The 26,403-nt window shown below is 33.7% G+C and overlaps 1 protein-coding gene across 5 annotated transcripts in view; it reads right to left on the bottom strand.

Annotated features, from left to right (window-relative positions):
• Positions 1 to 26,403, bottom strand: part of ndst3 (N-deacetylase/N-sulfotransferase (heparan glucosaminyl) 3) — a 305,314-nt gene that overhangs the window by 124,916 nt on the left and 153,995 nt on the right. Inside the window, exon 1 of one of the 5 annotated variants that reach the window (XM_088636328.1) lies at positions 7,637 to 7,789. The exons of the other annotated variants lie outside the window; for them this stretch is intronic. The gene's annotated coding sequence lies outside the window, so the exon portion shown is untranslated. Of the gene's footprint in view, positions 1 to 7,636; positions 7,790 to 26,403 lie in introns of those variants that run through there. 5 annotated transcript variants of the gene reach the window in all.

Below are 26,403 nucleotides of genomic sequence, written 5' to 3'. Positions count from 1 at the left end.
CAGGTCTAGTGCAGGTGATCACGTTAATCCAATCCTGGAGTCCTTGCACTGGCTTCCTGTCGAGTTTCATGTTGACTTCAAAATCCTCATGCTCGCCTATAAGGCTCTGCATGGCTTGGCAACTCAGTACCTGTCTGATCTATTATCACCCTACTCCTTAGCGCAACCTTCGCTCCTCTAATTCTGGTCTCCTAACTGTCCTTCAAGCCCATCTACACTCTATGGATGACAGGGCCTTCTCCTGTTATGCTCCCAAGCTCTGGAACTCTCTCCCCAAGTATATCAGAGAGTCACCTGCACTAAACTCCTTCAAATCCACTCAAAACCTTCTTTAGAAGAGCCTTCTCCTGTTGTATTTAGTACCACCATCTACTGTCTCCTCTGTGTATTCTTATCCTGTTTATCTTGTGCTTATTTTTTATTGTTATTGTTGCTGTTGTCATTCTGTAAAGTGCTTTTAGAAGCCACTATATAAAATAAAGTCTTTTATTAAGATTATGTCCACAATATACACTATATAGATTCAATTTCACCATGTACTGTACACCTTATGGGAAGTAAGAGTCACAAGACATTAAACTCTTAAGTCAGATTGTTAAATAAATAATTTATTAGGGCTCATTTACTACCAGTTAATTTTAATTACTTTAGTAACAGCATTTTGATAAATGGTGTGTCTTTAATTATTACAAACAATCCATGGAGATAAGACGGTACATTTCTTCTCAATTAAGTTGTTTCACACTGCCAGACATTGCTAGTACCTGGTTATTGATTATTCAGTATCCCTGTCCACCTAGGTCTAAATTTAGACCTAGATTGGCCTAAGGGTGGGCTAATCTACCATTGTTCTGTGCCAAGAAGGATATGGTGAAATTAATTTATTAGCACAGCTAAAGATTGCAGAGCCACATCCTTTCACACTTGAAAGAAACCTTCTATAGTTAGCATTGACAATGATACAGTGATGATACAATAACACCAGAAACACAACAGAAGGTCATTCCCGATACTGTCTTTCAGTGACCACAATGTCGACAAGCATCATTAAAACACTTCCTTTGTTGTGTTCATTCTCACACGTGACCATCAACCCTATTCACACAGAGACAAGCCTCATCAGGGAAAATGACATCGTCATTGTTTAGTAAGTTGTAGTGAAGTATAGCTCATTGTCAATAGGTGTTGGATTCAAACTGTGTCAATACAGGCACACTGATGTGTTTCAATATGCCAAGTCTTAGTAGAAGATGGAAAAAATGAGTGCATTCGTGATCAGTTTTCTTATTGATTATATTGGTCAAAGTAAACCAAACTATATTTGAATTCCTTTTTGGAATTGAGATGCATTTACATTGCATTTACACATGAATATATGTATATTATAGAACAGCACCCTGCCAAAAGTCTGCAGGACAAAAGAATGCAAGAACAAAACCATGCCAACAAAAGCTCACAGAACAAAAACACACACAGCAGACTTCTTTTTACATTTCTTTGTGATTACAATAAAAGTGGAGCATTCAACATGAGCATTCTGATACAAATCAGTTAAGAGACTGATGAGACAGAGTAATTGTATGTACCAGCTCTGACAGCCCAAATCGAGTGAGTAGGGGTGAATTAAAACATGCTACCTGTCAATATTCTTCATCTTTAAACAAATGATGTACAGCAAATAATTAATTTTAATTACTGTGAAAACAAGCCAGAGTGTTGAAAATAAATAATAAACACTGTATTTAGTTTAATTTCTAATCAATGTATTTTATCCTGCTTGCTCTTATCACTATAAATACACCATATACTCAATTAAGGGATCAATGTTCCTTTATGCACCTTTAAAACCATTGCTGCATTTAGTTATAACCTACTGTATATTATAAACCTAGACTAGAATATGGTAGACCATGCGGTAAAAATGCAGGAAAAAACAGCTATCAGATGCCGTTTTGCATTAATATTAAAATGTCCAAAATAGAACCTTAAGTTTGGAGACTACAGACATTTTAAATGGACATCCATAACTCATCTCAGAATATCTCTGTGACAGGACTGCATTGGAAACATAGAACTATCAACGCACTCCAGTCTAATTTCTGTTAGACTAATGTGGGCTATATAAATACAGTATAACCAATGCATCTTTCCTAACCCTAACTAGACTTAAAAACAAACTGAAGTATTTTGAGCATTAGAAGAAATTCATCAGAAAATCATATTTTACTATACTACAAATTCACTGACAGCTTTTAAACATGTTTTACATTACAATTCATTATGCATGAAACCGTGAAACATACATCATAGATGTAAAAGATGTGTGCTTATTTTTTATATATTCAAATTAATATAGAAGGTGATTTATTCCTAATGTAATGTAATTTAGGGCCTAGGTCAATTATTTGAAAAAAAAATACAGTACTGGGAATGAGTGCCATTACTTGAAGTACTCTTACATGCAATTTCCTATTGAGTGGATTTCTGTGAATATTTTGGCATTCACTATAATTTAACTGAAAACCTAGCATTAATTTCTGTGATAACACATACCCTCACCCAGAATGTAAAATAACATTATCAAGTTACAATATTAAAATACTTTATAGGTAGGTGAAAGTTCATTATGAATCCTTTCAATGTAGCAAATGTACTGTTAGGAAATAAATACTCCATTAATTCTAAAAGCCATAACTGATTTCCTGTCAGTTGTGATAACACCAAAAGTTTAATATATTTTCAATCAGAATACTTTCATATTATCAAACCTTTTGGGACAAAATTGCTATATTTTGTAATTACCAGACTTCATAAAGCCCTGGCCTTCCTTTTCCAAGAACTGAAGATTAGAACCTATGAAAGGTTAGAAACAAGGGGGGTTTATTTGGGTCTATCTTGTTCTTTTGGAGACAGAGTCTTTATTGGTTACTGGTATCTTATCAATTCCACAATCCAACACAACCTTTTCTTAAAGAATCCAATAAAATCTGCTGCAATGGTATGTCTGCTTCTTTTCCCTAGACACCCAAACAATTTCTATGTGAGGAAGTATATCAGTCACAAACATACCAATGCTTGAGACTGACTCTAATTTCATTAGAGTCCTCTAATTTTCTCAAGTCCTCTAAAATGTTCTTTTGGTTAAACACGTTTCTGAGTGTAACACTCCCTTAAGAACAGGAATTAATTTCCTCATTCTTGTTTGAACTTTCCTTGTGGCCATACCTATTGTAAAGTGGTGTCTGGTACTATTGTGCACACTTTTCTTTATGAGACAGAATATGTAAATGTATATTTAGATTTTAACTACATTTTCCCTAATTTAGATTCTACTGCTTACATTATAAGATCACAAAGTAGTGACACTTTTTGAAATAAAAATTCAATTCTTGATTGAAAAAAAGAGTAATCTGTGGCTTTTTAATATGTTTGTGGAAATTATTAATTTTTAACTATTCAAGTTATTAGTACTTATTTCACCCCAAAAGGAATTTACGCAAATCCTAGGCAAACAAGTATTTAAATATTAAAATATATTCTTAGCAATTTAAATCTTTTATGTATATAGGTTCAACACTCACACTGATAATAAAACCTGAGGCACAAAGAAGCAGAAGTTTTAAATTTGACTGGTGTACAATCAAACAAGGCCATTGTAGAATCAGTGTGATTTGGTTATTTGAACAGCAATTTCCTTTGAAGGCAGGCTGGATGAAATGATACCCTACAGGGACATGGGGCTATTTGTTTCTTATCTCTCCCTCAACTTAAACCTATTTCCTTGTTTAAAGAGTTTAACACTGGCTTGCTCTACATTTATACCCTCTGAGTAAATGGAATTAGGATGACGAAATTTCCATTATCAAATCTATTATAAGTTTAATGGGATCTCACAACCCCTCAGCCACAGGAATAGCTCACTTTTGAAGATTTATTACTAATACCAGTTCTAATCCTCCATGTCATAATACAAGTTTGGGCTACAAGCTCTGCAACTGAGTTTTCAGGAGAATGACAAAAGTACATTTTTATATAGCACTGTAGACTGTCAGATTTGCAGTTGCAAATCTAAGACCTGAAGCAACATAAAAGATTCTTTGCAAGAAATGAATGACTTCCAGCAGAAGGAGTATCCTGTAACTGTCAATGAAAGCTTGTACTTTGAATGCATTATTTCAGTGGGAAGGACAGTACAGTTTTCAACATTGTTTACATGGGTTTCCCTGACAATTGTTTAAACAGGTCAAGCAAATGAAATAGATGTGTGTGAACAACAATTTCTGTTATTTATTTGTTGTAAAGTTTCTGACAGGGTTGTGGTATTTTGCTGCTTTTATTTCTAAACACCAAACCTATTGTAAAAACCCTTGTAGAGTTTCCATAAACGCCCAGCATAAAGATAAAAGGTCAGTTTGTTACCTTGACATAGGGAAGTTCTAATTTTTAGTGAATAATGTTGCTAAAACATCGGGTGAATGTCAACAAAACATCAATGTGCTAAATTCTTATGCCTACAAATTATTATTTTCTTACATCTATAACTTGAAATAGATTTTCTTTCAAGCATAATGGTTAACTTATTATCAGCAGTTGAAGATTTGTGCTGTTCAATATTTATACAATACATAACTCATGAACATTAACAATAAATCCTCAAAAAGGAACACATAAAATATAATTTTTATGTATAGATCTGATTTTTGTTTTGAATAGTGCATTTACAGATCACAGAGGTAGGAGGAATATTTTCAGTATTTTTCATGTTGCGATTACTTATTAATTTAGTTTTTACATCAGTCTTATTTATCATTTTATCAATTGTTATTTTTAAGCACTCCTCTTACTCTTGAAGGCCAAATTGGAAGAGTGGATGTCTTCTCTCATTTTGGCAGAGTTTCTCAGGACTGATTTCATCATATCCATATGACACAGGGAGAATTCCAGACTGCTAAGTTTACAAAATAAATACAGAGGCGTCTAAGACAAGAAGTAATTGAAATGCATGTAATCATAAAAATATTCACTACAAATAATAAAAAAAATAATAAAAAAACAGAATGCAAGTATAGAAATGAAAGACGTTTGAGGAACATTTCTCTTGCTATATTAAATGCTGTATCTTTGTAATATTAAGAGAAAAATGAAAGAAATGCCAAGGTACAGTAGTCACAGAATATTGAGAGCAGCATTGTTTCACAAATTGATTAATACTCTGCACTTTTGTAAAGATTCATTTAAATGGTCAATATTAAGTATATACTGTACATGAGTATCAGAGACTAAATAAATGCATATATTTATAAATAAAGTAATATAATTATACAGACCAATCCTAATAATGTGACTGTGGAAGTAAGCTTTATTAATGTTTTGGTTCTAAACTATTTGGTTTGAGGGATGACAGTCTGACCATAATGACAATAAAGTTGGTATCATAAAACAAGAGGTTATAGTGGAGTTGGAGAGGGTGGGGGCCACATCTGGAAATGGTGGAATAGAGCACCATAATTATATTATAAATTGTCAGGAACTGGGACTTTACTATCTTTTGTGAAAACACCATTTAAAATAAATAATGCATGCCAATTGTATCTCCATCACACCTAATATAACTCAGGCTGACAAAAGATTTTACTTAAATATTTTCTATGCTTACTTTTCTGAAGAGCTATTTTCAGATAAAGGTAGATAAGCTCAATTGTGATACAGTACAAGCAGCTGAATAATGAATATATTAACTCTGCTATGATGGATTAAACTTATAAAAAATAATATTTTCCAATCATTCTAATGTATCTTAGGTAACAGGTTCTGGGACTATCTGTGGAATTAAAATATTTTAGTTGGTCAGTATGAAGGATAGTTTGAATGACTATTTTCTCAAGAGTACAAAATATGAAAAGTTATCCTTGCCTCCATATTACATTTATTTTTACCTAAAAAAGCTAATAACATTTTTGTTACTGACACTAACTACTAATAACAAAAGTAAATTGTATTTGTGTATAAAAAATGAACTGTTTATAATGTCATAAAACTCGACAGGGTAAACTTTAAAAGGTACTCAGATTTCTGTACATTTAGAAATGACTCTTTTGCTTATGTTTCTAAGTGTCACAATGTTTAACATTTCACTATTGGAAACATTTTTAGACATTCAAGTATGCCATTCAGACACATTCATCGACAGCCCTCAACATGACAACATCTTGATTCAGACGAATGGGACATTTAGAGTTAAAGATCTAAATATGTTCTCCATGCAGGCAAACACATGCAAATCAACAGTAAGTGAAGCTTTTATCTAAGTATTGTATTAACGTATAGAAATGTGCAGTTATGTAATTGACAGGGGCTTATATAGTTCCAAGTACGGTGGGCTGGATCATGCATTTCTGAACAATAACCCAAAGGTTATTGAAGTGCTGGTATTAGCTTATAGATGAACCTAATTCCTCTCCATTACTTTAAGCAAGCCTCTTCCACAGAATCCTGATTAACATACTGTAGCTGGCTTTCAATAAACCTTGAGCTCACTGGTGTCAATGCACCTAAGGAGATATTTGTATTATCCTGTTGTGTTTCATTTACCTTTCTGCAGCCTTCACCATCCTTAGAAATAGCCTTCATTTCTCAGCCTGATGAGGCCAATAGGATTTCCACATTTTAAGTTCCACCGTTTTTGTTTCTTTATTTGTGAAACCTCTTAATAAGATCTAATCTGCTCTTTTCTTCAGTAGTTCTGACAATTTATAATCATGTCCAAAGATATTACCAATATAGCTTACTAACATTTTATTATATTAATAAACTACTTGATGCTCAAATCAGTGATGTATTTTATGCTTTTCTGACCATTCTGTCTTGCTACAGCTAGTGCAGAACTGCAAGGAAAAAGTTGAACAAGAATACAACATAGCCCACACCTGAAGAAGATTCTACTGCCGAAACCTAGTTTCTCTCCTTTATTTTACTTTCCAGGTAAAATTAACCTCTACATGATATTAGAAAATGTTATGTTTACGGATTTAAGGAAATAATGTTGTAATTAAGATTTTTTCAAATTTACCTATGAAAGAAAGGCATACTGCAGATAAAAACATTAAATGAATCCCACCCAACCCAACAAATCACACCCTTATCATAAGTTTAAAACTCAATTATGAGTCAGGTAAAGCTGTGAAATTTACTGAGCAGATAAAGGACCACTGCAGATACTGCAGAGTTCATGACAAAGAAACATTTTTTAAACATGAAAAACCACTTGAATCATTAAACAAGTACATTCTGCAATACATTCAAATGGAAGCATACTTAGAAATGAAACATAAGCTGATGTTTCTTGCAATATGAACACAATAAATATTTTAGAACCAGCTTTGCAAATGACTACTAGAACTGCTACTTGAGATGAGATTATCCACGAAAAATAATGCAAATTGCAGTGCTTAAATCCCACTTACAATGTGCATGACTTTTATCTACCTATGCTTTTCACAGTGTATCCATAACAGACCTAAAGAGATCAGTGTTTTGTCTATCTTTGATTGCTAAGTACTTTCAATGTAGTTTTCTCCTGTTAACCATTGCTAAAAAATAAACCACGTGTATTTATAGATATGCCAAATTGACCTACCTGTGTGGGTGTCCAGGGATTCAACTGCACTGTAGCTCTCACCAGTTAAACAGTTTCATATTTTGCAGCAAGTTAAATATATATATTTTTTAGGATTTACAAAGGCCCTTGAAGCTACCTTTTAAGATTGGATAAGATAAACTGTGTCTATGTCTCAAAATAATTTTCCTTTTACATCCTCTTCTGTGTGGAGGTGGAGATATGAAGGTGGTTCACCACAAAATGTGCTAGTGTAAGTGACAACTTCTAACATCACACAGACTAAGCAAAGTAGAGAGACATGTGTTAAGTCTGTGTTTGTGCAATAACAGAATCTGAGATCACAAAAGGCAAGTGAAACTCTTGTCAGTGGAACTGCTGCACGCAAGTACAGAAGAATCCTGTATGACCTAACTTGTTATCATCAAAGCCCTGCATAACATTTGTTTTCTTACTATGATAGTAGGAAACTGTGTCCTGCATAGGGTGATAATTGTAACTCTTTTTACTGTTTTATACTTTAATAATGCTGTTTTATACTTTAATATTTGAGGAAGATTAATGATTTCTGAAGATTGTATTAGCTTTATTATTCAACTTTTAGACTGTTGATACATTCAGCAGTTATACATTTCCTGTTGAACTACCAAATCCCTATTAAAATAATGCATAACCTCTATGGTGTGATTAAAACATGAATAAAAAAATCTTCCACCCTAAATGATCCAAAAATATGTATCTTATTTTTTATCTTTCATCATGTTGCCATTAGTTATTTTTATTAATTTTATTAATACAGTATACAGTATATATTGTTATGCTGTTGCTATATGTATTGCTATGCTGTTGCTACTGCTAATCATATTGCCATGATTATATACTTACTATGAATATTACTTAAATTAAAAAGAGATCAAAATTTAGTTCCCCTACATTCTACATATTTTGCAAATTTCATTAAGGGGAATGAATGTGTGTTTTACATAACATGACAACAGCTATGAAATTAATTCAGGAAATGAATGTTCCATGGGTTCATGGGTGGTTAGCAAACCTTAAGTGCATTGGTCTCAAAGAATGCATACAATATGAAATAAACACTGATCATTCTTTTCGAGGAAAAAAAACTTTGTAAAACATTCTTATATCTGATTTCAGTTTAACTTCTATTGTGAAAATCTATGGCTCATTTTGAATCCATTAATTATTATTAATTAATAGTATTTGCAACCCAGACTCATCTCATTCTTCTTGCAGGATTGGTTTCAGTCAAAGTTATTTTAAGTTTAAAAGCGTGACTGAAGCGTGATTGTTCCTAACATTTTTGTCAGTTAGTGCATATTCAAGATGGAACAAAAAGTCAGTTAAAAGATTGTAATAATATTAAAACTCTATGGAAAATTTCACATTTATGAACAGGAGCATAACATTAAAGTGCATTTATCCTCTGCTTTGAAAAGGCCTTAAAATACCTGCTTAAAAGAAAAATGTAAGTCATGAACTACCTTATGTTCTTTTGCCAAGTTGTGTTTATACTTGCAAAGAGCAGAATAAAATAAAGAAGCTGAATAAACGTGCACTATCTTTGACTGCAATAAATATGTTGCTTGAAATATGTGGGTGTTATATGTAGCCAAGGTAACAAGAGAATTCAGATCATAAATATATCTGCGCAGGAGGGGGTCTTGACAATCAGTATGACTCTTCCACTATTAGAGTGTGTGAGAAGAGAGAGGGTTGTTAAGTATAGCTGAGCAAGACGCACCTGAACTATGGATGGAAGGAGGGATGAACAGATAACACTTATAACACCATTTTAAAACCATAAATGAACCATAACTCTGACAATTACAAAGACTGCTGCTAATTATTGCAAAAAACAGGCCTTGAAGGAATGATCAGGTCTAATTTCACATTATCTTTGTAGAAAGAAAAAGCTAGCTGAGGGTAAACAAAGAAAATTACTGTAAACGAGAAGAACTGTTCTTTACAAAATTAGGCAAATTAAAGTTATTCATACCAGCCTGTTAATTCATTGAAAATAGGCAATCCTATAATTGTCACTTTCAAGACAGAAGGAAAAGAGTTAGCAGAAATGTGAAATTGCTTACATTAAAGTTGTAATTGTAAAACAGGCCCCAGAGGTTCAAAATAGTATGCATCCCTCTGTGATTGCCTACATTCAAATTAATTCCGCTTCTGAATAAAATGAAAGGTGTTCTTTACAACATTATGCATTCCAACAGGACTGGAACCCCCCGTCGATAAACCTTTGGTTTAAATTTGATTGCCTTGTTCATGATGACTGCTTAGGCTACAGGTAGTTGTAATATGTTTTCCGGATATAATAGGATGCAATACAAAAAAAATAAATAGTAACAGACTAGTCAAACCCAATTCCAACACATTAAGCTGTTTATATGACCAAATCTTATATTGAATTATTTTATAGAATTAAATGTGTAATTCTCAACCATCTGTGTCACATGAAATCAAGCTGTGCTACCTGTAGCTGTGGTTATAATAAAAAATCTGGAACACACAAGAACAGGCAGCCAAATTATGAAGCGGTTTAGAAATTTCCCTGAGCTCCCTCTAAGAAGAAAAGACAAACTTAATCTGTTGGTTTATGTAAACATTTTAAGATCTGTTTAAAATGCAAAAAAATGGCAGTGGATTTATTATGCTGTCATTTTGTTCTTTGTTACCTTCATAAAAGTGTTAGCCCTTGTACTGAAATATTTATTTTCCTCTCAGCCAGGTGACTGTTTTAAGAATTAATTCAAATGAAAGACACATAAGAAAATCTAGAACATGCCACCAGCTGGAACATTTGGTTCTTTAAAGCAAGAAGCCTGAACGCAAGGAGAAGTGTACCTTACCAGGGAAGGAAATGAAATATGGTGCAACACAGCTATATGAAAAGGTGGCTGACAGATGCCTGTTTAAAAATGTTTTTTATGCGTAATTTATTCATAATTCTGCACCATTGAAAGGTATTTTATGTTAGAAATTATAGGAAAAAATCAATGCTTTGCTCATCAAGCGCTTACCATAAACAATGGTGGGCACAGAAAAGAGGGTAGATGTGCATGGAAAATTGCCCAAGACAGAAAAAGGAAATAAAAACAACAACAAAGACTTGCATTCAAAACTCCAAGAATTGTTTCCATAACAGCTGTGTGATCTAAATTCCACAACAACTCAATACATTGGAAAGAAACAGAAGTCTCACCTTTGTTAAGCTGATACGATGAGTAAAAAACAGATAATCAAAGACCTTTGCTGAGAGAAGAAAAAATATTAGAAATGTCTACTATGGATGACAAATTGAATAGGGGAAAATGCACTTCACACATGAATGAATGAATGTGCTAAGTTTCAGTTCAGCAGTAAACACCATGTGAGAAAACACAGGAAAAATAAAGTCAGAATGTGATGTGAAGTGGTAAAGAGGTTTGATCTTGTTTTGGTCCTGCAAGGGCAGAAGATCCAGCAAATTATAAGATATTATTCCATTTTCAGATACAGTAAATAGCTCAACTTATTGGTGACAGCCATGTTTTACAATACGATAAACTTGAATCAAAATAACCCTAATCACTAAAATAAAAAAAAAAACAATAGATTGAATAGATACACTGACACACATAGAGTTGCCAGCAGTGGCAGGAGACAACCAGGAACAAGGCATGCATTTAGAAGCTTGTCACATGTAAACCCCTAAATGCTACCAATAAAATGTTAATTGCAAAAAAATATGATTGACCACATTCCTTTTTATTTAAGAACACACATTGATTTAAAAAATAGGCTATCCACTGATATTGTAAAATGCACTGTCCAAATACAATCTGAAATATAGATTTTCTCTGTGTATACACCAGGGCCTCGACATCTGAAAATGAGACATTTGCAAATTTGCTCATCCACAATTCCGTCTGGCTGATGCGATCAGAGCGGAAGAAAACTGAGCAGAAGGTTGTCAAGTGCCACTTTGAACTTAGCAGCACAACAGACTAGGCTGGTTAGATGAATCTGGCTATTTGAGATGGTTCTCTGTACCAAACCATTGCAAAAATTGAAAGCATACTGTGTTAAGGTTAATATTGGTAAAGAATATAGTTTATCTGCCCAATATGTAAGGTGTCATGGGTGAAGCAAATCTTTCAGAATTAAGGATATTTAAATCCCTATGTTCTTTCAGCCATGAAAAATGCTATCACTTATTCCTTATAATAATCAACACTTGTTTTTTCGCTGTTAAAATTAATCTCGGCTGCATTTCTGATAAAAAAACTAAAAAAGTTCATACAACATAAGCACATACAATTACGCAAAACAGGAATATAATCAGCATGCGAATTAATAAAAATGTGACAGTAAACCAGACACTGGAACATTACATTATATTACTGAAATATTAAACAGACAAACAGTGAAGCTCACAAATGACTGAAGCAGTTTGTGAAGACTAGTATTTGGAGCACATTTTACAGAATCCAAAATGTCTCAAGGGGACTGAAATTTGATATATTTCCCATTATGAAAGCTATGCATATATAAAATGTTGGGAGCTGGTATTAATTATGCACACTGCATTAAGGACTTAAACTCTAAAACCAATGTCTCACAAAGGCAGACAGTTCGGCTTTGTTGAACCATATGTGTATGTGTAAAATACTGCATAGCTGCAGTACTCCAGAAGAGAATCCTTCAGGTGGTATTGTAAGAATATAACTTTTCCAAATATAACTACTAATAAAAGGTTACTTTTTAAAGTAGTTAACATCAGGTTAATAGTATCTGGGTATCTAGAAATGATCCAGCATATGCAAACTCTTTTCTAACTGCACATCAAACAATGAGGCCGTTCTTCACTATTGTTTTAAAAGTTAACTAATGCACAATAAGACTCAACAAACAATTTCTATACACAAACCTCATATGATGTGGTGGTGTAAAACATTAAGTGCAATGCAATTATAAATTCATATTATACAGTACTCTCCTTTTTTAATTCCTAGGTTTACAATAATTCTCACTTATCCTCGGTCCTCATGCTGTAATTACAATAATTTTGAGTTTAATACATAATATTGTGTTTAAGTTCAAACCAATCAACCAGACAGACCATTATAAAACATTTACTGTTTGTATTTGAATTTTGTTAATTACGGTCATTTCTGCTATAACAAGTGTTTCTATCATGCAAATTGGCTATAACGCGATTCATTTATTAGGGAACGTTTTTCGATAATGTAGTTGGCAACAAGTTGGCTATAATGCAATTCAAATATACTGGAGCTAGTCACACACATAGAGTAAAATTTGTCGTGTAGCAGCCTCATTGCAGCTACACATGCTTAGGATGCTGGCGTATTCTCTCACACACTGTCCTCAGTCTTTGTCCAGCCTGTACATACTTCAAAGCTGGGCATCTGCGCTCAACTACTGTACTGTATTTTCATTCTCTGGAAACACCATTGTTGTTACAATGAGTGGCAAGGGTATAAAGCGTTTTGCTACTGTGTGTGAAAGCAAAAAAGAAAGGTATGACAAAAGCTGGATGTTATAAATCATTATAAGAGAAACAAAAGGACATGTGATATTATTTATGCTACTGGGCTTATAGAAGTATGTTGCAGCAGTATATTTCACTTATAATTAAGTGGTATTAAAAGATTTATAATGCAGAGGAATTTGGCTAAGGGCCCCCCATTAGAAAGATTATTTGGATGCAAGGTCACTTGCCATCACCAAAAGGACAATCCACCAATGAGGAACTTGGAGGGTGGGTACCAGGATTATAACTGATCATATCCTGACCAGTCACCAACTCTGATTTTGCACCTTAGAAGCTGGCACCCAACTCATTTTTCGGTGGTTAATTCACTGGCTCCTTTTTTCTCTCCAACTGAATTGGCAATCTGACTTTTCCAACCACATGACTGCAATCATGTGTCAGGAGTCAGGCCTTAAACTTTACTGCAACACGCCAGGCCAAGAGAGTGAGTCAGTAAAAAGGAGAATTCTGCCTAAGATATTCTTTTGGCAAAAGAAGAATTTTTGCCTGATCAAAGAAACAAGACAGTTGGACAGTTATTTTTGTTGAAAACCTGAATATCCGAGTATGTTCAGCACCAAGCTATAGCTGGGACGATCCAAGGTTCTCCACCTATATCTTGCAGCTATAAATGTTTTTAATGAGCTGATCTCAGAAATGCTAGGCAAAGCTCCCTCTCTCCTTTCGGTACCTACTGTAGGACACTCCCTGCACAGCGTAAGCAGCTGCTGCAGTCAGACCATGGACCAGCCCAGCTCCACAGAATTAACTAATTAAGGACATCTGGCCAACAGATTGTTGAATATAAAACTATTCACGTTAAAATTCGAGAATTGAATTATTATTCCAATTCCATTTGACGTTTCATTCACAATAGCAAATACACATTAGGAAAAATGTTGTCTTACTCTACACTATAGAATTTCTCATTAATTAAATATAAATAATCAATGTTAATAATGATGCATATTATGCCTTATTTTATCTAGTTTTTCACTGTTTTATGTTTAATCATATGCTCTCATAGTGAGTGTTAAACATAAATTTAATTTTTTTTCTTTATGGTAAGTTACAGTAGTGTGTATTGTTAAATATGTTTCTTATGCAAAATGTTGCCTTGCCTACTGCACAATTCTTCATTGCTCAGATATACTTATGCATGTCATACCTTATTTTATCTATTTGCTGTTTTCAGCCTGCAATTATCACAAAACACATATTATGCAGAAGTAATACATCCACATTAAAACTAAAAACGGTTACCTTTGTCATTGTGAAACAGATCTCTCTACCCCCTAACCCTTAATTCCTAATGAATCATTGTTTTGCATAAAACGATTTTGTATAACATGGTGTTTTCCAGGTACACAACTATCGCATTATAGCAGAAGAACTTGTTACAGTAACTAATACCAATGATTGGTAGGTTCTTCCTTTATTTTTTTTATCCTAAGCAAAACAATACACACTAATAAAACCATAATAATAAATTCAAGTGGTCTGCCAGAGAAGTATAATATAATATAATATCAGCTAGTATTTAAGTTTTTAATTATTGAAACAGTAATGTTATTCCATAAATAATGAGCACATAACTGAAAGAACAAAACTAAACTGATTGAAAGACTGAACTCAATAGATTTCTCTCACTTGCAACAGTTCAACAGTTCTTCTGACAGTACGATACATAACGTTTGAACTACGGTGAGATTGTTATCTGATGTATTATTGCTCATACTCAATGTGCTAATTCTGTCCTGTGGGGGCAAAAACTGCAGTGGGAAATTAACAATGTTACATAAAATCCATGTTTTCAAAATGTAATATAACCTTTTTTCTATCCTGTTTACATTTTGTTTCAGTTTAATGTAATCCTCAACTTCACATAAATAACAATACATTTAAAGACTTGCTGCTTTTCTGTTAGTGTTTTATGATATAAGGTACAAAAACTGATAAAAGATGGGCATTAAGACTACCCCCTTTAAATCAGTGACACTTAGGTGTAGATTAAATTCTACAGAAATTCCCCTGAACCTGGAAGTATGTTGTCTTGGAAGGTAAGCTTTCACTCATTTTTATTAGAAAATGTGTCCATGCCTTCCAATGCATCCAAAGGCATTTCAATAATCTCATCAGTCAAATCAAACTTTTTCATTGTTATACAGTTGTTCATTTGTCTTGACAAATTTGGATCCATTGTATGGTCAAATACAGTGAGTTTTAATTTTTAATTTAAATTTTTCATCAGGATCCTATCAGCTCATAAATGTAAAACAATAAATGTAATTAATATATAATTTTATACAGTGTATATATTGTAATGCTTCGGGGTTCTGGCGGGCGCCCTTGCCGTTGCCGCTTACGGTCGGCCCCGCACCGTCAGGGACGTGAACCCAGGCCTCCGGTGTCACTCAACAGGGACCCAGCCTGGTGAGCTAAAGAGAGATCTCCCCTCAGCACAGCGGCTGTGCTCCTGCTATTACAGGGAAGGGCAGTGACATCACTGCTCTGGTAAGCCGGATCTTACACAGTGCCTGTCGGTCGTATGCGTTACAATATAAATAATGTCCAGTAAGCACATCAATAAAGTAACTATTGTGGGAAGTATGTCAATATTATTAATAATGTGTTAAAAAGGCAATAATAAGTGACAAATGTGCTTCAATTTATAAATGCTGGTTAAGAAAGCATTTGCATTTGTTAAAACAGTATTATGGGAAATTTGTCTAGTAGTTTTTCCCATTTACTATTGTTTCCATGAATACAGATTTACGACATCTGAATGTGAATTATCAAAATGTACTATTAAAAGAGTAATCATAGAACTCTTACTATTAAATTAAGATACAGTAAATGTAGTCAGAACATTCATTGCTTTCTGATTAATGAGAAGGAAGCATCTGTTCGATTTCACCCATATGTATACATTAAATATTATAGTAATTTATTTTGTAGCCAAGGTTAACCAGTAAAGTTGGACTAAAATGCAAACATTTTAAGATGTGTCTTAATTAATTTAGCACCTGTGATAGATGTATACATACTTTGCACACAATACGTACAAAGTGTGTATCCCATACAATCATGCTTCATCAGCATTTATCCTCAATACAATTAATTCAGCTACACCTAGAAGCTTTAATACATCATGACCCAATTAACTTTTCCATTATATTACGCATGATAACAGTAAAATTGCCATAGTTGAATCTTCTATGCAATCATTATATAAGAACCATTTGAACATGATCTCTTTTCTTGTAAAACCATCCTGGTTTATTTTTACATATTGTAGAACTGGTGCTAAAAATATAATCATGACAACAGCTGGTGATTGTGACAGTATCATCTATGTTAGATGATTAGCCAAGTGCCACTCATTTCTTTATTTTGTATATTAATTTGCAATACATATATATTAAATTTATATTTCAGAAAAGCAGACTATATAGGAATAACACAGAGTTAAAGTTTAAGATTTTATTTACTAAAAAATAGAATGGGACTGGATTGATATGGAAGTAGGGCAGAATGGATACAAGAGTTTTAATAGATTCTGCTTTAAGTATAGGGGAAAAAAATCCAAAGATTAAGTAAATCTAAAGCTAGAAAACAATGTCCCTGTTATCAAATGCATCAATTAAGTAAAATCTAAGGTGAAAGAAAGCACTTTATGAAATGATTAAAAAAGAACAGAATTCAATTAAAGAAATTAATTAATTGCAACCAGATTAAAAGGATATTATAAAGGCCATGAGATAGAAAGAAGACAATTTTTCAATAAAAGCCATGACTAATGGACAAAAAAAATAATTATCACAACAGTAAAATAACAGTAAAAAAGTGTATGAGAGGGAAATGGGAAGATTTAAGTTGATGCAAGGGAAATGGCAGGTATATTAAATCAATATTTCACTGGTGTTTACCCAGGAAGAAACATTTTCAGGCTGAATAAACTCAGTACTACATTGCAGTATTTTACCATTTAACATTTAGGAGTATGTGACACAATTTATAGGTTGAGAACAAAATTCCCACTGATTGGGAATTGTTAATGTACAGCCTATCTATTAAATGCCAGTGTGGAGCAGTGGTTCCAGTGTGGAGCAGTGGTTCCAGTAAGGTTCTGTGTTCAAATACTAGGTGAGACACACTACTATTGTATCCTAGAGCAAAATACTGCACCAATACTTTAAGCCACTAAGTCTAAAGTGTCAATAATAAATCATGGAAACAATAATTAAACATAGCTTTTCTTCTGCTCTTTTTATAGATATAGAGGATCACCTATATTGAAATAGATAATAGAAATATTCAACATGCTTTAGAAAAAGTACGTTTTGCTTAATTTACTTCTTAAAGATCTTTGAACAAATAACATTAGTAACTGACAAACAGAACACAGAATATAGAATATTGTTACAAATGGAGGGTTATGAAAATGGTGAAAATCAGGGATTGACCAAGAGTTTTAGTCAATTAGAAAAATAAATATTCATAACACCCAACCTGTAAGTAATTTCTCCAAAATATACCTGGGCGGTTGGTATCATTTGAGGCACGTGAATTCTTTATTCTCTGGCACAGAGATGAAAAAGTTAATAATCCAGGAACACTTGGGTAAACAAATGTTTAATAACATAGACAAGACGAACACTACTCTACACACAACAAATCATACAACTCACAAGTTACTATATTTACAGTATGTACAAACAAGACCTTTCAGAGACCTAGCATCATAATCACCCAGAAAACCTCAGACTGCTACTAAGTATTGAACTCTTAAATAATGCCCTCAGAGGCCACAACAAGAGATAAGATGCCTTCAAATGCAATACAACCTGCAGTTAAATCTCTCTCTCTGCAAACCAGATTCCACAAAATAAATGGGAGCCTACAGTATCTCCCTAAAACTGCACCACAAGCAGGAAAGATGTGTCTCACCGAGGTATATCAAGGTGCTCGGGAAACTCATGTTCCCTAAAAACATAGACTAGCAAGCTCTCTCTAGGAAGGTGCAAATACTTAGCCCCGATCAGCCTTTGTCTGGATGATCATGAAGTAGGGGCTCTCGCCTGGCGCAAGTTCCAACTCCTCCTGACTTCTCTCTGACCTTCTTTCTCTCCTCTCTTCTTGTTCTTTTCTTCTCCTTTCTCCACCCTTTCTATTCTCAATGTGATCTTATATGGTATGTTTCTGTATTGCACATTGACCATCATTAACCCACAACTTAATTAACTAGATAAACCAAGGTCAACTTTGCAATTGTTTTTTTTTATTAACTTCTCTGTTGAATGTTTTGTTTTGTATGTTGTATGTTTTGAGATCTGAGCAAACTTCCCTTTTGCTTTGAAGCTGGAAGTGTTTACACTGCCAGGTGTCACACACTTTAACCAAACTCACACTTCCTAGTCATCTAAAGTTGTAACAATTTTTTATATCTACAAGATCTGTGATAAAGTACGCTGTAAAAGATTAAATCTATAAGAATTCAATATAATTAATGCTCTGATTAAGATGATGTATCACATTATCAATAATCTAGATTATGGCATTGTTTGTAAACCAGTCATCTTTGCAAATTATAGGAGGGTTACCAAATATTGTAGCTAATGGAATTCAAATAATTTAGATAATTATTTAGATAAAATTCGCAACTAGGCAAATACTTGCTGGCAGATGATGTTTAATGTAGACAAGCACAAGGTGTTGGATGCAGTTAGTAAAATTAAACTATAATTACAAAATGTGAAAGGCAGAGCTAGAAGAGGCTACTTATGAAAAAGATTTAGGTGTTTCTGTTGACACATTTACATTTTCTAGACAACGTGCATTTTAAAACAAGGAATGTTATGTTAGAAAAATAAAATATACTTGTAAGACCTAACGTAGAATATTCATTTAGAAATTAACCAAAGGGATTGTAAATCCGTGCTTTAGGCAAATCCAAGTAATTTAAATCTATTTTCCAAGTCACTTTCAATATTTCTTCTGTGTCAGCTATTGTAATCATACTTGATAAAGCCACCTCCTAAGTTTAATGTGCTGACCTTGTTACAATATTTAAATTTCTGTTGATGTGCAATGTTGTTGTAATGTTTATACAGCGTTGAGTAATAATGTCATGATGCTGTAGTAAAACATTGATTAACATTAATTTACACATTTTCAAGAATGTTACTTAATCATTTAAAAAATGTTGCACTACAACATTGTAACATTACACTGTTTTAATAGTCAAAGCTAAAGTATAACACTAACAGAGTGTTGCTGCAATGTCTAATTATGGGCTAGGGATTTTGCAATATTCTGATATGCTAAAAATGTGCAACAATATTCTCACGTAAGCCCTTTAAAAAACTCATAATAACAAAAATGGAAAGCTGCTACGATTTAATATCTAATGTAACCAAAAAGATTTCTTCCAGCAATCTCATAAATGCATGCTGCCTGTACAGTACATGTAAGTTCTTTTTTAAAATCAGAATTGACAGTTATTTTTTCATGATACCTTCCCAAACTTTTGGAATCAGCTCACATCTATGAAACTTACAGCCACACTAAGGAGACAAAGAAGGAGTGTACTGTAGGCAGACTTATACAAGCAGACATGTGAGTAAATGTCTTTTAACACATCACAGGACACAAAGCTGTACATTGGAGGTTCAGTGTCGATTAGAGGATTAGAAGACACTGAAGGATGTGAAGGAGGCTGCAGTGGTTGCGTGTTTGCTGAGTGTTGAGACAGCCCTGACTGACTAATCCCAATTCTACCCTTAGTGGGGCTTAGCCAATTTTGTGCTGCCACATTTGGAATTCCAGTCACAGTCAGCTAGTTACATGATCCAGACTACTGAACCCACAATGCTTGGGTTATGGAGCTCAGCCTGCATTTGGGTTTATAGTTGAGCCACCCAGGAGGCCTCATACAGTAAATCGATTTAGAGGCCTCCAAAGGGTTCCTGTTTCCCTGGTGTAAGAAAATGGGCAACATACAAAAGACATTCAGTAGCAGCATGTACCAACATGGTTTAGTGCAGAGAGCTTTCCAAAGATTGTGGGCAAATGGTCATTGACCTCAATAGAGGAGGAAAGGCTAGGATAGAATACACAAAAACCTCAATATACTACTTTCCACTGTAACACCCATTATTAAGAAATGTAAGGCTACTGATATATTTTAAACCCTGCCAAGAAAATTATGTGAGTGTATCTTGCCACCAAGGGCTAAGAAACAACTGGTTTGGGAAATAACCATAAATCCAGTTAGAGGTAACAGTTATGTTAAACCTATGATAAACTATCATCTTCAGGATACAAGGTATTGAAAAGTAACATCTGATGTCACTGGAATGAATGTGGCATTCATGGCTAGATTGCAAGGAAGAAGCCTGTGGGAGAACCATGAAAAAAGGTGATATCATTGGATATCCTAATTTCTTTAAATTAAAAATGATGCATGCACTGTATGTTTTTTGTTCCTGTTTCTTTGAAGGGTATAAAGGCTATAAACCAATACATTTGTCAGAAAGATAACAAATTCGGTTTGCTTCATCCATCTATGTAGAAGTAAAGCCCCTGAGATACACAAATAAAATGTGTACATGAACATACTATGTATAACATTTAAATGACATTACATTAGGGCATTTCTGAAACATGAATGCAACATCATGCTAAATACAACTGTTCAGCAGCATTGTGTTGCCAGGGTATAATATTCTAAATATATTATCATATAAACAGTATGTCATAACCAAAATACAGCTTATAGGTAACATTGCCTGAACAATTTTATTAGCTGGGCACCTACCACCTTCAGTGTATTGATTGACACAGGATGGGTCCATTTTAAAATGTTATCCCAGCTTTGAACATTGGGAGACTATAGTGTTTTGACATAAAAATGAAGAAATCTAAATTTGACCCTATACAAAACTTTTGTTATTAAAATGAAAAATGATTCTCCTGCAACCACCAAAAATAAAATACTATATTGCACTTTAACATATGATAATAATAATAATAATAATAATAATAATAATAATAATAATAATAATAATAATAATAATAATAATAATAATAATAATAATTGCTTACACTTATATAGCGCTTTTTCTGGACACTCCACCAATGTGCAGCATCCACCTGGATGATGCAACGGCAGCCATAGTGCGCCAGAATGCTCACCACACACCAGCTATCAGTGGGGAGGAGAGCAGAGTAATGAAGCCAATTCATAGATGGGGATTATTAGAAGGCCATGATTGGTAAGGGCCATTGGGAAATTTGGCCAGGACGCCAGGGTTACACCCCTACTCTTTTCGAGAAACGCCCTGGGATTTTTAGTGACCACAGAGAGTCAGGACCTGGATTTTATGTCTTTGATTGGTAAACTCGTAAAAGAAATGAAAAAAAAAAGTTTTGTCCCCTTTATTTTTTGTTTGAATCAGTGAACTTAAGTTCTGCAATATGATCTAAAGCAGAATTTCAATTTTTCAAGGGTAAACTGATAAACTAGAACAAACAGATAGATTTCCTTATAAAAGGCAACTTTTCAACAAAGCAATTATTCAAATGACATACATATCTCTGCAAACTGACCTTGTTCACTCATTGAGGACTTAGGTTGCAGCAGAAATGCAATACAATCTGCAGTTTCCCTCAAAAATAATTCTTATGGTAATTACCAGACAGAATCAATACTTATCAGATTATCACTCTTCCCTTGACTTGATTACTATATGTTCGCCATATCTTTTCTTTCATTCCTGGAAGATATAGATTTGTTGTATAAAAGCATGGTAAGATTACTTTACCACACACTGATGTCAATAACCATATCACTAATTTAAAAGTGATTTTAAGTCCAGCTCTGATAAGGCTTCTTATGTTAGCACAGAGAAAATTATTTGGTTTTATGTCCTGGAAGAGATGAAATACTATATACAGTACTGTACAAATATATACCGTATGTACTTGTATACAGTGTCTTGCAAAAGTGTTCACTGCTTTCAAATAATCCTTAATTTTATTGAAATACTGTACTAATAATGCATACACATTTGTAAACATTTTAATCAGAACTTGGATGTTCAAACTGAACGCTTTATAGATGAAAGTTAAATATCAGCTAAAACTACAAAGAAAAATTTGAACTAAAATATGTTGATTGCATAAGTATTCACCCTCTTTCCAATGTCAAACCTAAATATGTTGAGGTACACATACAGTATCAACTTTAAACAAAGATTTAACCATTAAAGCAACGGAACTTTCAAACCAGCTCAGTGATAAAGTTATAGATAGGCACAGGTTAGGAGAGTGGTATTTTAGGGGACATTTAATTTAATTCATCCATAAGCATTCAGTTTGACCTTCATTAAAAACACATTTCCCACAGTTAAAGGTTTGAATTGTGTTTTTCTGTTTAATACTTGAGTACCAATATGTTTGAAATGTAATGACAATTCTATGTTCTTTTAACAAGTATCTAACTGTGACATCATCTAACCATGAGTATCGTCTAAAATGTTAAACCATGATATACAGCTGAAATATTTAATTTTGTACCTGTATCTTTTCAATTCTTTTTCTTGCATTTGCTTTAATTAAGAACATAAGGATGGTTATAAATAAAGGGGGTCATCTGAGTTAATTAAGTTAACATGGCAACTTATTCCATATTCACACATCTATTTGTGTAAAAACGTGCCTTTTTTCAGCTTGACTTCAGCTTGTTGTGAAATAAAGTTTCTTTCAGCTTAATGAAAAATGTGTCGGGTTGTTACGATTGGTTTAAATTATTACGTTGCTCCTGAAACTAGAAGCAAATAAAGCTTGGAATAGGGTATACTGCATAGATACATTTGATAAAATTCCATTTAATTTAGTGAATATTGTTGTTATAATTAAAGCATACTAATAAAAAGACAGTTTAAATGATTGCAATCAAAAATTGCTTTTCAGTGCTTTAACCATTTATGCATGCTTTATGAAACTGCAGTAGACGTAATTTATCTCAATTTAGACGGGCTTAGGAAAATTAGTAGGAAATTCGATTTTTACTCTGACCAGTCTACTTAATGTGTGATTTTCCCGTTTCATGTAAATACAAATTCAACCATCCTCATACTGCAAAAAGGTAAATTCTTTAGCATCACTCTCAAAACATATTAAAATTTTACTGTCCTCCTTCCTCTTTTATATCAGCTTTAACATAAATTGAAATTTCCTACAACCTTTCTTTTGAATGGGCCTTGAGGTCATTATCATTTACACATATTAAAGTTGCTTATCTGTTGGTTCCCTGTTGACTTAATGAGTTTTCCAGATGTTATATTTAGTCCCCTGATTAAAGCAATATATCTGTAGTTGTGTCCTATCATAGTTGTGTTATCACATCAGTAATTGTAATTTAGATACTTTGACACATAGTTTAACTGAGACTAAAGAGGATGCAAAGCCTTTAAAACCTTAAAAACCTGCATGTTCAATTGCTTCTGAAGTGAAATGTTCCATTTAGCAAGGGCTCTCCGCCTTTTTTGATGTATGAACCAGTTTTCACTAAACATCACTGTCAAGAAACAGAATCAATAGCAGCAGGTTGACAGAACCCAGAATGCTTTGATGCTTCGCTAGCATACCAGCACCATTATAAAGGCAGTGAAGTGTGATGTATTTAGTTCATGTAGCTCTCATTACTTTCAAGCCTTGCTTGTCATCAGGGAAAATTGCTGGATTGGAGAAGCAATCAAACAGTTCTGGAAGAACCAGATAACCTCTGGTTTTCATCCCTAGCTGTTTAATAAAGCTGCATTAAAAACTGTGAGTGATTCAGGTATTACAAAGCAGAATTAAACAAGAACAATCAACATTAGCATACAAAACACATACTCTAACAGATTATATATACACTGTACTATATAGAGTATATTGATTTATTGATCATTTCTACTGCTGCACAATGAAAATGGAACAATCTGAATTTTACATAAGTAACTCAATGGGTACTTGGACTAAATTGTTCATACTGTAAACTAATGCAAATAGGTTTGTTTATTGTTTGAGTACTAATTATTATTTGGATAACAAAATACTGAGCTAATTTGTACTAATGTTAAAAGGTTTAAAAATCAAGTGCTAGAGTTTGGTACTTGAGATTAAATTGCCAAAATGAGTTGATTCAGAGTCTGTAGAAATAGCTATTTAAAAAGAACTGACAAATGTTGATAATGCAAAAACAGTGAAAGATACAGTAGATGCTGTTCTTGAGTGATGGCAACTGGCTTTTATCTACATGATTGAAGGTGGCCATTTTAATAAAACACTGACAATGTCCTTGAGTTGACATTTGTTCCATTACTGCAAGACAATCCTAAAGTGTTGATTTTCTAGCAGGACAATGCAAAACCACACAGTACTAGAGTTACAATGGCACCACTTCAAGAAATCAATCTCAATGTCTTGCAAGTCCAACCTTTTCTCATGACCAGAGTAAAAGAGAACATGTACAGATGCAGCCATCTAGAATGTCTGTCAAATTTGCGCCAGTGGAAAGCGCACTGCCGTATATAACAGTCTTGTTCAGCATACCAAATTCAGCCCTTCACTGTTCAAAACTGATTTGAAAGTACACAGCCCAGCTACAATTTCAAAATGTTATGTTTATTTCGTACATTTAGTTCATTTAGTAATGTAAATACAGTACTGTAACATTCACATACTACAAGCCTACTTCTTTAAATCCACTTAATAAGCAATCAGGTAATGATGAGATTTTGGTAACTGAGAAAATAACCAAAATATAATATTTTTTCTGAACATTAATCACAATATAAATGTATTAAAATACATATAGTTACTAATGGAGCCATTCAGAGTGCATGATAGTGTAAGGAATCCCCAATGAAGAGGTGTGCGGATCCTATGCAGACACAGGAGCAGGTAGATATTGAGACAGGCGTACAATCCAGAACGTCAGGCGAGATAGTGGTCGAAAGGCGAAAGATAGTTCAAAATCCAGGAAATACTAAGAGAGGCGAACAATTCCAAATCAGAAGGCGAGGTTCAAGTTTGAGGGGCAAAGGGTAGTCCAGGCTTGCCGCAGCTTAAAGCAATATCATTCAGGACACCAAACTTAACTTTTCACTGGCCAAAGAAGATAAGATGTGGCACTTGTAGTGTAGTCAATGTTACCGAAATAATTACTTCATGTACAGTAATCTGTTCAACTACTGTACTTCTTTATATCCACTTAATAGGGAATCTTAATATGGAATCATGTAACTAAAGAGAAATGTTGGTAGCTAAAAATAAAAATAATTGAAGTAGAATAACATCTCTGAATGTTATAACAATATTATTTTATGAATAATAATATTTATGAATAAACAATGAAAAATAATATACATATATAGCAGGTACTAAAGGAACAAGTAATAGGTTTATTCCATGCTGAAAAGAGAAGAAAGAAAACACAACATTTCGGCCGTGGAGCCTTCTTCAGGTGTGAGCTTGCAGGCCAAGCTTAAAGCTTGAAGACCAAGAAGAGCTTGAAGCTTGAAGAGTATTCCAGTAATCACTGATGCTGCTTTAGCTTAAAACCCACAGAGCGACGTCCTGGTAATATCTATGTCTCCTGGTTGCACCTTAATGTAAGGCAAGTTGTAGAACACAAAAAAAATCATCCAAAGGAGTACTTGAATTTTTCAAATTTTAAAAGTTCAAATTTAAAACAATAAACAAATAAAGCAAAGAAAGTTAGATAAGCAATTAATGGGAGATATCTGCAGGACCCAAGCAAGCAAAATCATGGATTTCTGGGAGGTATAGTTTTTGCTGGCAGGGATAATAAGCAACACTCAAAGAGTGTTCTGACAATTAGCACTTCCTGACATTACATCTCTTTTATTTGTTTTTATCAAACTCAAGTTCAAGTTCACGTTTATTTGTCATTCCAGCCATATACAAGTGTACAGTGGAACGAAATATGGTTCGTCCTGGTCCACAGTGCAAATACAGACAGAAAACTGACATAGACATTGTAGACAGGATACACATAGTGCAAAGTGCAAATAGTGCAAATTACTAAAGCAAATACATAATACAATATACACAACACACTGGGGGAATTTAAACCCTGTTTCTGGAATTCCGAGGTGTCGAAGAGCTTTATAGCCTGTGGGAAAAAAGCTGTTACAGAATCTCCTGCAGC

The sequence above is a fragment of the Lepisosteus platostomus genome, chromosome 1 (assembly GCF_059453375.1).
Source record: "Lepisosteus platostomus isolate fLepPlt1 chromosome 1, fLepPlt1.hap1, whole genome shotgun sequence".
Classification (NCBI taxonomy): domain Eukaryota; kingdom Metazoa; phylum Chordata; class Actinopteri; order Semionotiformes; family Lepisosteidae; genus Lepisosteus; species Lepisosteus platostomus.
This window is presented reverse-complemented; position numbering and strand designations above follow the sequence as displayed.